Raw genomic sequence first — 10,357 nt, forward strand, 5'->3', positions numbered from 1 at the left:
GGAGCTGAGTTTGGGAGAAAGGGCTTGAGAGAACTTAATTGCACTGCCTAACAGAGTGAAGAAGAATTTGAAGTTTGTAGGAAGTAAGATGAGAGGAGGAGGAGGTGAGAGAGGGCTGATGGGCACTGCCTGGGTGAGCGGAACTATTTGTAAAGGACGTCTAAGAAATAGGATGTCCAAAGTTGTTGGTTTTATGTTGTTTATTTCTTCCTCTCTTTGTAGACTAAACACACAAAAGCCTCTGAGGAGTAAGTGTTGTTTTTTTGTGTGTGTCTGGAGACTGTGAAAAGGGGATGAGCTTCACATTTGGACAGCACACATGAGTGTATTCATTGGTTATTGCAGCATAACAAACTATCTAAAAACTGAGTGGCTTAAAACAACCATTTCTTGGATTGGGAATTCAAGAATGGCTCTGCTGATTGGTTCTGACTTGAGGTCTATTATAAGTTTGCAGTCAGATGGTGACTGGAGTTGGGGTCAGCAGGAGGCTTCTTTACTCATGTGTCTGGTGTTTGTACTGGGAAGCCTCCAATAGGCTGGAACAAATGGAATTTCTTGGGCAGCTCTCTCCTTCACCCCTTTGTGAGCTTGCCACAAGTATCTCCCACATGGCAGCTTCAAGGTAGCTGAACTTCTTACACAGCAGCTCAGTGAGAGCAGGACAATACCAGACTAAAGCAGAATTGCCTCCGAGGACCCAGGCTCGGAAGTCACACAGTGTCAACTTCACCACATTCTTTTGGTGCAGGCAATTACAAAGGTTTGCCCAGTTTCAAGGGGAAGGAACAGAGACCCCCAACTCTTGATGGATGAGTATCAATGTCACATTTCAAGAAGAGCATGGGGGCACAAACAAAATGTCAGCCTTCAGGTGAGTACTCCCAGGTATGTTCGCCACCAGCTTTTATGTCCCAAGAGAGGGCCCCCCCCACCCACCCAGGAGACCCTCCAAGACCAGTAGGAAGAAGCAGAGACATGAGGAATGCACATGCATAAAAGAAAGACCGTGTGAAATCACAGCGACAAGGCAGCCACTTGTAAGACAAGGAGAGAGATCTCAGGAGAAACCAACCCTGCCAGCACGTTGATCTTGAACTACCAGCCTCCAGAATTGTGAGAAAATAAACTTCTGTTGTTTAAGCCAACAACAACAAACAACAACCAAAAAAACAAAACAAAACAACCCCCCCCAAAAAAAAAGAAGAAGAAGAAGACCATGGAGGATGGGACATATATTTGTGCAGCCATCTTTGGAAAGTACACCCTAACACATTCGGGCTTATAAACTGAACCAATTCAGTGGAAGCTAAGCTCAAAGCAGGAGCTGATCAAGAGAAATCTTAGACACAAGACACGGATCAGAGGTTCCAGCCAATCTCATATAGCTGTTAAGAAACAGGGAATAAATGGAGAGTCATATATCCACATTCCTGGATAGGAAGTCTCAACATTGCAAAGATGTCAACTTAGTCTGTAAATTCCATGCAATCCCAATCAAAATCGGAATGCAGTTTTTATGAAATTTGACAAACTGATTCTAAAGAGAGATTCTAGGAGAGAAGTGACACGAAAATAACCAATAAAAATTTTAAAAGCAAATGAGAAACATCTTTCCCCACCAGAGATCAAAACATACTTTATAGCAAGTAGTGTTTTATCAACCCAAGGATAGAAGAGAGAAAGAGAGAAGACACATACACACACTTATCACATATATTTACTCTATGATAAAGGTCTATATATTTAGTTTATGATAAAGGTTAACTTTAAGATCATTGAGGAAAATGTAGAACAGTCAATAAATTTTGAAGCAATTGGATATATATTCAGAAAAAAAATGCCAATTTTGTAGTAAGGAAAACTTTCCTGAGCAATAGACAAAACCATGAAAAGATGTTTAAATGTGACTTCATAACACTTTTTAAATGTCTTTTATTTTATTTTATTTAAAAAAATTTTTGGCTGCGTTGGGTCTTCGTTGCTGCGCACGGGCTTTCTCTAGTTGCGGCGAGCGGGGGCTACTCTGCCTTGTGGTGAGCCGGCTTCTCATTGCAGTGGCTTCTCTTGCTACGGAGCATGGACTCTAGGCACGTGGGCTTCAGTAGTTGTGGCACGCGGGCTCATTAGTTGTGACTCACGGGCTATAGAGCACAGGCTCAGTAGTTGTGGCACACGGGCTTAGTTGCTCAGCAGCATGTGGGATCTTCCTGGACCAGGGCTCAAACCCATGTCCGCTGCATTGGCAGGCAGATTCTTAATCACTGCGCCACCAGGGAACCCCCTAAAATGTCTTTATAACAAAAATGTTTAGATAAAATTAAAACATGGAGAGAAAATATTCACCATCTACATTATCAGACAAAGAATTAATATGAATAACATACAAAGAACTCTTACAAATCAATAAAGCAAGCTCTATCAAACACTTCAAAGGAATATCTAATTTGAATCTTCTACAAGCTTTTTAGAGAATGGAAAAATAAGAACACTCTCAAACTCATTTTATGGGGCTAATGTAACCTTGATATCCAAACCAGTGATGGGCTGTAAGAGAAAGGAATATTGGAGACCAATCTGTCTTATGAACACAGATGGAAAAATCCTATTTAAAATATTAGCAGAGTGAATATAGCAATCTATTAAAAGATACATCATGACCAAGTTAGTGTTATACCGAGTTTAAAATTAGAAAATCTACTAATGTAATTCACCACATTATTAAAGAAGAAAAGTTTAAGATTACCTCAAAACGCCAAAAAAAGAAACTCAAATGTCTGCTCTTGTCTTTCCACCTACCATAGTAATTACCTCTGCAAGAATAAACCTGAAAATGGTGGCCCAAGAAGCCAGGTACTAGATCAGAAGGAAACATTGACATTACACCCTACCAGCCTCATCTCTCCCAAAGGATGCACAGAGCCTGGATGCAGAATCATTAGTCATTAGGGGAATGCAAATCAAAACCACATTGAGGTAGTACTTCACACCCACTGGGGCCGTTATAATAAAAAATCAGGTAGGACTTCCCTGGTGGCACAGCGGTTGAGAGTCCACCTGCCGATGCAGGGGACATGGGTTCGTGCCCCGGTCTGAGAAGATCCCACATGCCGCGGAGTGGCTGGGCCCGTGAGCCATGGCCACTGAGCCTGCGTGTCCGGAACCTGTGCTCCGCAATGGGAGAGGCCACAACAGTGAGAGGCCCGTGTACTGCAAAAAAAAAAAAAAAAGTCAAGTAATGAAAATGTTAGCAAGGATGAGGAGAAATTGGAACCCTCATACACTGCTAATAAGAATGTAAAGTGGTAGTGCTGATTTGGAAACAGCCTGGCAGTTCCTTGTACACAAATGTCCATTGTAGCATTATTCACAGTAGCCAAAAAGTGGAAACAACCCCAGTGGCCATCAACTGATGAATGGATAAATAAAATGTGACATATACATACAACGTCACAATACTATTTGTCAATAAAAAGAAATACATGTAGCATTGTACATGCTACAACATGAACGAACCTTGAAAACATTCTAAGTAAAGGAAGCCAATCACAAAGGACCACATATTCTATTATTTTATTTATTCAAAACGTTCTTAATAGGTAAATCTATAAAGGTGGAAAGTAATCGATGATTGCCTAGAGCTGAGGGAAGGAAGTAGTTGAGGAGAAATGGGGAGTGACTGTTAATAGTTACAGAGTTTCTTTTTTTGATATGATGAAAATGTTCTAAAATTAACCATGGTGATGATTGTTATGCACAACTTTGAGAAGATACTAGATATGATTAAATTATATGCTTTAAGTAGATGAATTGTATGATATGTGAATTATGTCTCAATAAAGCTGTTATTTAAAAGACTGATAGAATTGAGAAACAGACAAATGCACAGTTTAAGTTGGAGATTTCAACATCCCTCTCAACAACTGATAGAACAACTCGACAGAAAATCAGCAAGAATATGGAACTCAACAGTCTGTTCCAGAAAATAAGAGAGAACACTTTTAAATTCATTTTATGAAGCTAGCATTACTTTGATAGCAAAACTATATAGATATTATGTTATAGATACATAACATCCTATTTTATCAGTTTGAGGGAAGTGTATAAAACTTATCTCCCTTTATGTCCTTTTACTCTTCCGCATTTATAATACAATTATCTTAAACATTTATTTTACATACACTTAGAATCACATCAAAAAGTGTTATAATTTTTGCTTCAACCTCCAAACACAACTTAGAAACCTCAAAGAAGTATTTACCCATATTTTTGCTTACCATGTTTTTTTTTCCTTCTTGATGTTCCTAGATTCATTTTTTAAAATTCTTTCTTCTTTGTTTAGACAACTTCCTTTAGCTATTATTTTACAGTAAGTCTGCTGGCAACAAATCCTTTAATTTTCCTTTATCTGACAATATCCAGATTTATCCTTCATTACTGAAGTTTATTTTCACTGATTTGGGGTTGATAGTCTTTTCTTTCAGCACTTGAAAAGTGTGCCACTTCCTTCTGGACTTCATGGTTTCTGGTGAGAAATCAGCATTCACATTGCTTTTTCCTCCCTTGAAGTAATGTAAGTGTTTTTTCAACTGCTGCTTTCAAGATTTTATAAATGCCAGTTAGGCGAAGTTGACTGGTAGTGTTGTTCAAATTTTCTATATCCTTACTCATTTTTGTTGGTCTATAAATTCTATCAATTATTTTAAAAGAGGTGTTAAAATCTCCTGCTACAATTGCAGATTTGTCTAATTTTCAATTTCATTTTGTCAATTTTTGTTTTGTGTTTGTAGTTCTGCTATTAAGTGTGTTGATATTTAGGATTGTTATGTATTCTTGATTAATTAATCTGTTTATCATTATAAAATTACCCACTTTATCTTTGGTAATACTCCTCGTCTTGAAGGCTATTTTGTGTGATATTAATATAGTCACTCCAGCTTTCATGTGTTTAGAGTTTGCATGACATCATTTTTTTTTTTTTTTGGCTGCTTTGCATCTTCATTGCTGTGCGTGGGCTTTCTCTAGTTGCAGCAAGTGGGAGCTACTCTTCATTGCGATGCTCAGGCTTCTCATTGCGGTGGCTTCTCTTGTTGTGGAGCACAGGCTGTAGGCACACGGGCTTCAGTAGTTGCGGCACGTGGGCTCAGTAGTTGTGGCTCGCAGGCTCTAGAGCACAGGCTCAGTGGTTGTGGCATGTGGGCTTAGTTGCCCCGCGGTATGTGGGATCTTCCCGGACCAGGGATCGAACTTATGTCCCCTGCATGGGCAGGCAGATTCTTAACCACTGCACCACCAGGGAAGCCCCTGCATGACATCTTACTTCATCATTTTACTTGAAACATTTTGTGTCTTTATATTTAAATTTCACCTCTTGTAAACAGTATATAGTTGGGTCTTGATTTGTTTTCCAGCCTGATAATCTTTGCCTTTTAATTAGAGTGGCCCACCTACATTAAAGTAATTATAGACATGATTGGGTTTAATTTTATCAACTTGTTATTTTCTTTTATCTTCTCTCTTGTTTCTTGGTCCCTTCTTTCCTGTCTTCTTTTGGTATAATTGAGTATATTTTAGCATTTTATTTTATCTCCTCTACTGGCATTTTATTTTTTTTTAATTTTTATTTATTTTTTTTAAATTTTTGGTTGTGTTGGGCCTTTGTTGCTGCCTGCGGGCTTGCCGTGAGCGGGGGCTACTCTTCATTGTGGTGCGCGGGCTTCTCATTGCGGTGGCTCCTCTTGTGGAGCACGGGCTCTAGGCGCACCAGCTCAGTAGCTGTGGCTTGCAGGCTCTAGAGTGCAGGCTCAGTAGTTGTGGCGCATGGGCTTAGTTGCTCCGCGGCATGTGGGATCCTCCCAGACCAGGGCTCGAACCCGTGTCCCCTGCATTGGCAGGCGGATTCTTAACCACTGCACCACCAGGGAAGCCCCTCTACTGGCATCTTAATGATATCTCTTTGTATTCTTTTATTAGTCATTGCTGTGGGGATTTACAATATGCACCTCTATCTTATCACAGTCTACTTAGAAGTAATATTATACCACCTCATGTATAATGTAAGAACCTTACGACAGTATAATTTCATTGCCACCTGTCCTGTTCATTGTACTGTTTTTGTTGTATATTTTACTTGTTCATATGTTATAAACCCCACAATATGTTGTTATTATTTTTTCCTTTAAGAAGTCCATTGACCTTTTTCCCAAGAGAAATAAAAATATTTTATCTTCATAAGAACCTATAACGTTTGTATTTTTAGAATTAAATTCCACAAATAGTTTAGGTACTATCTTCTATTACTGTTTCAACATGGCTGTTCTTGGTTTTGCATTTGCCTGAGGTACCGTGACTTCCTAACTGGTTTCTTGAGTTCTCATAAAGGCATTCTGAATTGTATATTGCTGTTAAGTCTGTGTCTTTGTTGGGGAGCAAGGTCTGGACTTCCTATTGCACCATCTTGCTGACATCACTCTCCAAAAGTCCACTGACTTTTTTTAACTTTATTTATTTATTTATTTATTGTCTGTGTTGGTTCTTCCTTGCTGCGTGTGGGCTTTTCTCCAGTTGCAGCAAGCAGGGGCTACTCGTTGCTGCGGTGCATGGGCTTCTCACCATGGTGGCTTCTCTTGTTGCAGCGCATGGACTCTAGGAGCACAGGCTTCAGTAGTTGTGGCACGTGGGCTCAGTAGTTGTGGCTCATGGGCTTTGTTGCTCCACGGCATGTGGGATCTTCCCAGACCAGGGCTTGAACCCGTGTCCCCTGCATTGGCAGGCAGATTCTTAATCACTGCACCACCAAGGAAGCCCCCACTGACTTTTAAAGAATTTAGAAAGTAAAAAATAATATACTTCATGTTTATCAACATATTTACCATTTCCAGTGCTCTTCCTTTTTTTGTGTAAATCCAAAGTGACATTTTGTATAATTTCCATTCAAGCTGAAGTCCCTTCTACATCATTTCACACATTTGGGTCTTTGGTGACAAATTCAACTTCAGTCTAACTGAAATTTCTTCATTTTGTCTTCTTTTTTGAAATATATTTTCATTGGACCTTGAATTCTAGATTTGCAGGGGGTTTTTTGTTTGTTTTGTTTTAGCACTTTAAAGATATTGTTCCAGTGTCATCTGGGCTCCACTGTTTCTAGTGACTACTCAGTTGTCATTTTTATAGTTGTTTCCCTGTATGTAATACGTTTTTTGAAAATCTCTGGCCACTTTTAAGTTATTTCTTTATTTTTAAGTTTTCAATAGTTTGACTATTATGTATTCTGATGTGGTTTGATTTATACTTATCATACTTTGTGTTTCTGAGCTTCCTGTAAATATAGACTGCTGCGTTTTGTTTTGTTTTTTAATTAAATTTAGAAATTTGTTAACAATATTTCCTCAGAAATTTGTTATTTCTCATAATCTCTCTCTAATCTTTCTGGAACTCTAATTATACATATATTGGACTCTTCAATAGTGTCCCATAGGTCATGAAGTTTGTGATTATTTTTTCCCAATCTTTTATTTTTCTCTATGATTCAGGCTGCTTGATTCCTATTATCTTGTCTTACATGTATGGATTATTTCTTTAGTTGTGTCAAATCTACTATTAATACATCCAATACATTTTAAAATTTCAGATATTGTATTTTTCATTTCTAGGCTTTCCATTTGGTTCTTTTCTACTGTTTCCAAGTCTCTCCTGAACTTCCTCATTTTTTAACCTAATATAAAATCCATCTTTTCTTGTAGACTATTAAACGTATATTTTCATGGTTATTTTAAAGTCCTTGGGTGCTAATTCCAATATCTGGATTGTCTATAGCTCTGTTTCTTTCTCTTTTTTTTGAATTTTATTTATTTTTTATAGAGCTGGTTCTTCTTAGTTATCTATTTCATACATATTAGTGTATATGTGTCAATCCCAATCTCCCAGTTCATCCCACCACACACCCCTGCCACTTTCCCCCCTTGGTGTCCATGTGTTTGCTCTGTACATCTGTGTCTCTATTTCTGTATGGCTCTGTTTCTATTGACTTATTTTTCTATTTGACTATGAATCACATTTTCTTGGTTTCATTACATATATATATATATATATATATATATACTGGATATGAGTGATGTGCTATAGAGACTGAATTTTTAAATATTCCTCTGAAGAGTGTCAGAGTGTCAAAATATTTTTCAGCCAACAGTTAACTTACTGGTGGATCATCCTGAACCTACGGATGTTAGCTTTTACTCTTTGCTGGGGTAAGTCTACTTTTGGTTTTGCTCCTAGATCTAGGATATATCTCTTAGTTATAGGATATAGAGGTTTTTCCTAAGCTGTGGTCTTTCTGGGATTTTAATAGAATCCTGGGTATTTACCAAGTATTTCTAACCTGGCATAATTTAAACTCCAAACTGTCTTTCTTGCAGTGGACAGCAGCTAAAATCTTTGCTCAGTTCTCTCATCCTTCATTATGGATTTCTCCGTGGGGTACTTGGAGTCTTGTTTGTGCATGTGCAATTCAGAAGTTAGCCAAGGTTTAGAAGGCAGTTTATGTACAAATTTTTGGCCATCCCTCCTTTTGGCTCTTTTGTTTCTGGGGTTTTCCCCTAAATTTTTAGGCACTGTGGCAACTCTGAACTCTGTCCTCTGATTCATCACACTGATAGGATTCTGGATTTCTGTTTGAATTTTAGATCCCCTGTGCTATGAAAATTGAGAAATACCTTTGGCAGAAAATCCACATCTAGCGTGGCTCCCTTATTTTAAATGCTGAATCCTCCTTCAGTTTATGCCTGCTTTTGGTCACTTTCCTGTTCCATAATTCAGTTCTTTTGTTGAATATTTTGACAACTTCCTCCACTGTTACCAGAACTGGAACTCAGCCCAATTTAGGAATTTAACAACTATTTAGTGAACACCTGCTTTATACTGGGTAGATATAACTTTGAACAAGGTAGACACTTCACAGAGCTCACACTTGGGGGTTGGGGGTTCAGATAAAAAAGAAGCGTGCTGTAGGCTGTGTTATAGGAAATTTGGAGGACTACGAGGGCCAAGGGTATATTGATGTCAACTCTCTAATAAGGATTTTGCTAGGGATCCTATTTGTAGTTCCTTCTCAGATATGCTTAGCTCAACCAAAAAATTTCCTTGAGGGCTTCCCTGGTGGCGCAGTGGTTGAGAGTCCGCCTGTTGATGCAGGGGACACGGGTTCGTGCCCCGGTCCGGGAAGATCCCACATGCCACGGAGTGGCTGGGCTCGTGTGCCATGGCCGCTGAGCCTGAGTGTCTGGAGCCTGTGCTCCGCGGCGGGAGAGGCCACAACAGGTCCGCGTACCGCAAAAAAAAAAAAAAAAAATTTCCTTGAGCTTTTCTTTTTTTTGCTCTTCCTCCCTCATTTCCTTCCTTCCATTCATCCTCTTTCCCTTCCTTCTTTCTAAAATATTCGCTGAACATTTTTTCTATACCCAGGCACTGTTCTGTGTACTACAGAGGGTGTGGTTATCCTTAGCTGGTCCTTAAAGACTCCCCCCTCCAGAAAGTCTTCCCAGCCTCTACAACCTGGATTAGCCCAGAGCACATGACTGAAATTCATTAAAAATTTTTTTTCCACTATTATTTCCCACGGGCCTACTTACTATGTGTCAGGCCTATAGTGTGAGGAATTAATTAAGTGACAAAATCATAAAAAGGATAGCTAAAAACTACTATTTATTAGGAACATTTATCATTTATATATCTGTATTATTATAATATAATTATATATTTATAATAATACATATTGAGCACTTGCTATATGACAAATATTGTACTAGTGTATTATGTGCATTTGGTTGTTAATTCCTCACAACCCCTCGATGAGGTGGGTCCCTTGATTATTCCCATTTTATGAAAAGAAGACTGAGGCTTAGAGGAATGAAGTGATTTCCCCAAGGATGCTCAGCTGGGTTTCCCCTGTTTCTGGTTATGGTAGGTACCAGTAATATGCATTTCCTCCCTTTTCCACTAAGATCACCGTGTATGGCTGTGCAATTTGAGCTCTGCACAAACGTGGATGACAGAGCAAGGAGTGGAATGAAATCCAGCCCCGCCGCAAGCCTGCCATAGCTTTTATTTTGCTGCTCCTAGCCCTTCTTTTTTAAAATTTATTTATGTATTTATTTATTTATTTATTTGTGTATTTATTTTTGGCTGCGTTGGGTCTTCGTTGCTGCACGAGGGCTTTCTCTAGTTGCAGAGAGCAGGGGCTACTCTTCATTGCGGTGCATGGGCTTCTCATTGCCGTGGCTTCTCTCGTTGGGAGCGGATTCTTAACCACTGAGCCACCAGGGAAATTCCTCGTAGTGAATTCTTAGACTTGAGGCCTGTG

The sequence above is a fragment of the Mesoplodon mirus genome (assembly GCF_964341445.2).
Source record: "Mesoplodon mirus genome assembly, chromosome: 3".
Lineage (NCBI taxonomy): Eukaryota > Metazoa > Chordata > Mammalia > Artiodactyla > Ziphiidae > Mesoplodon > Mesoplodon mirus.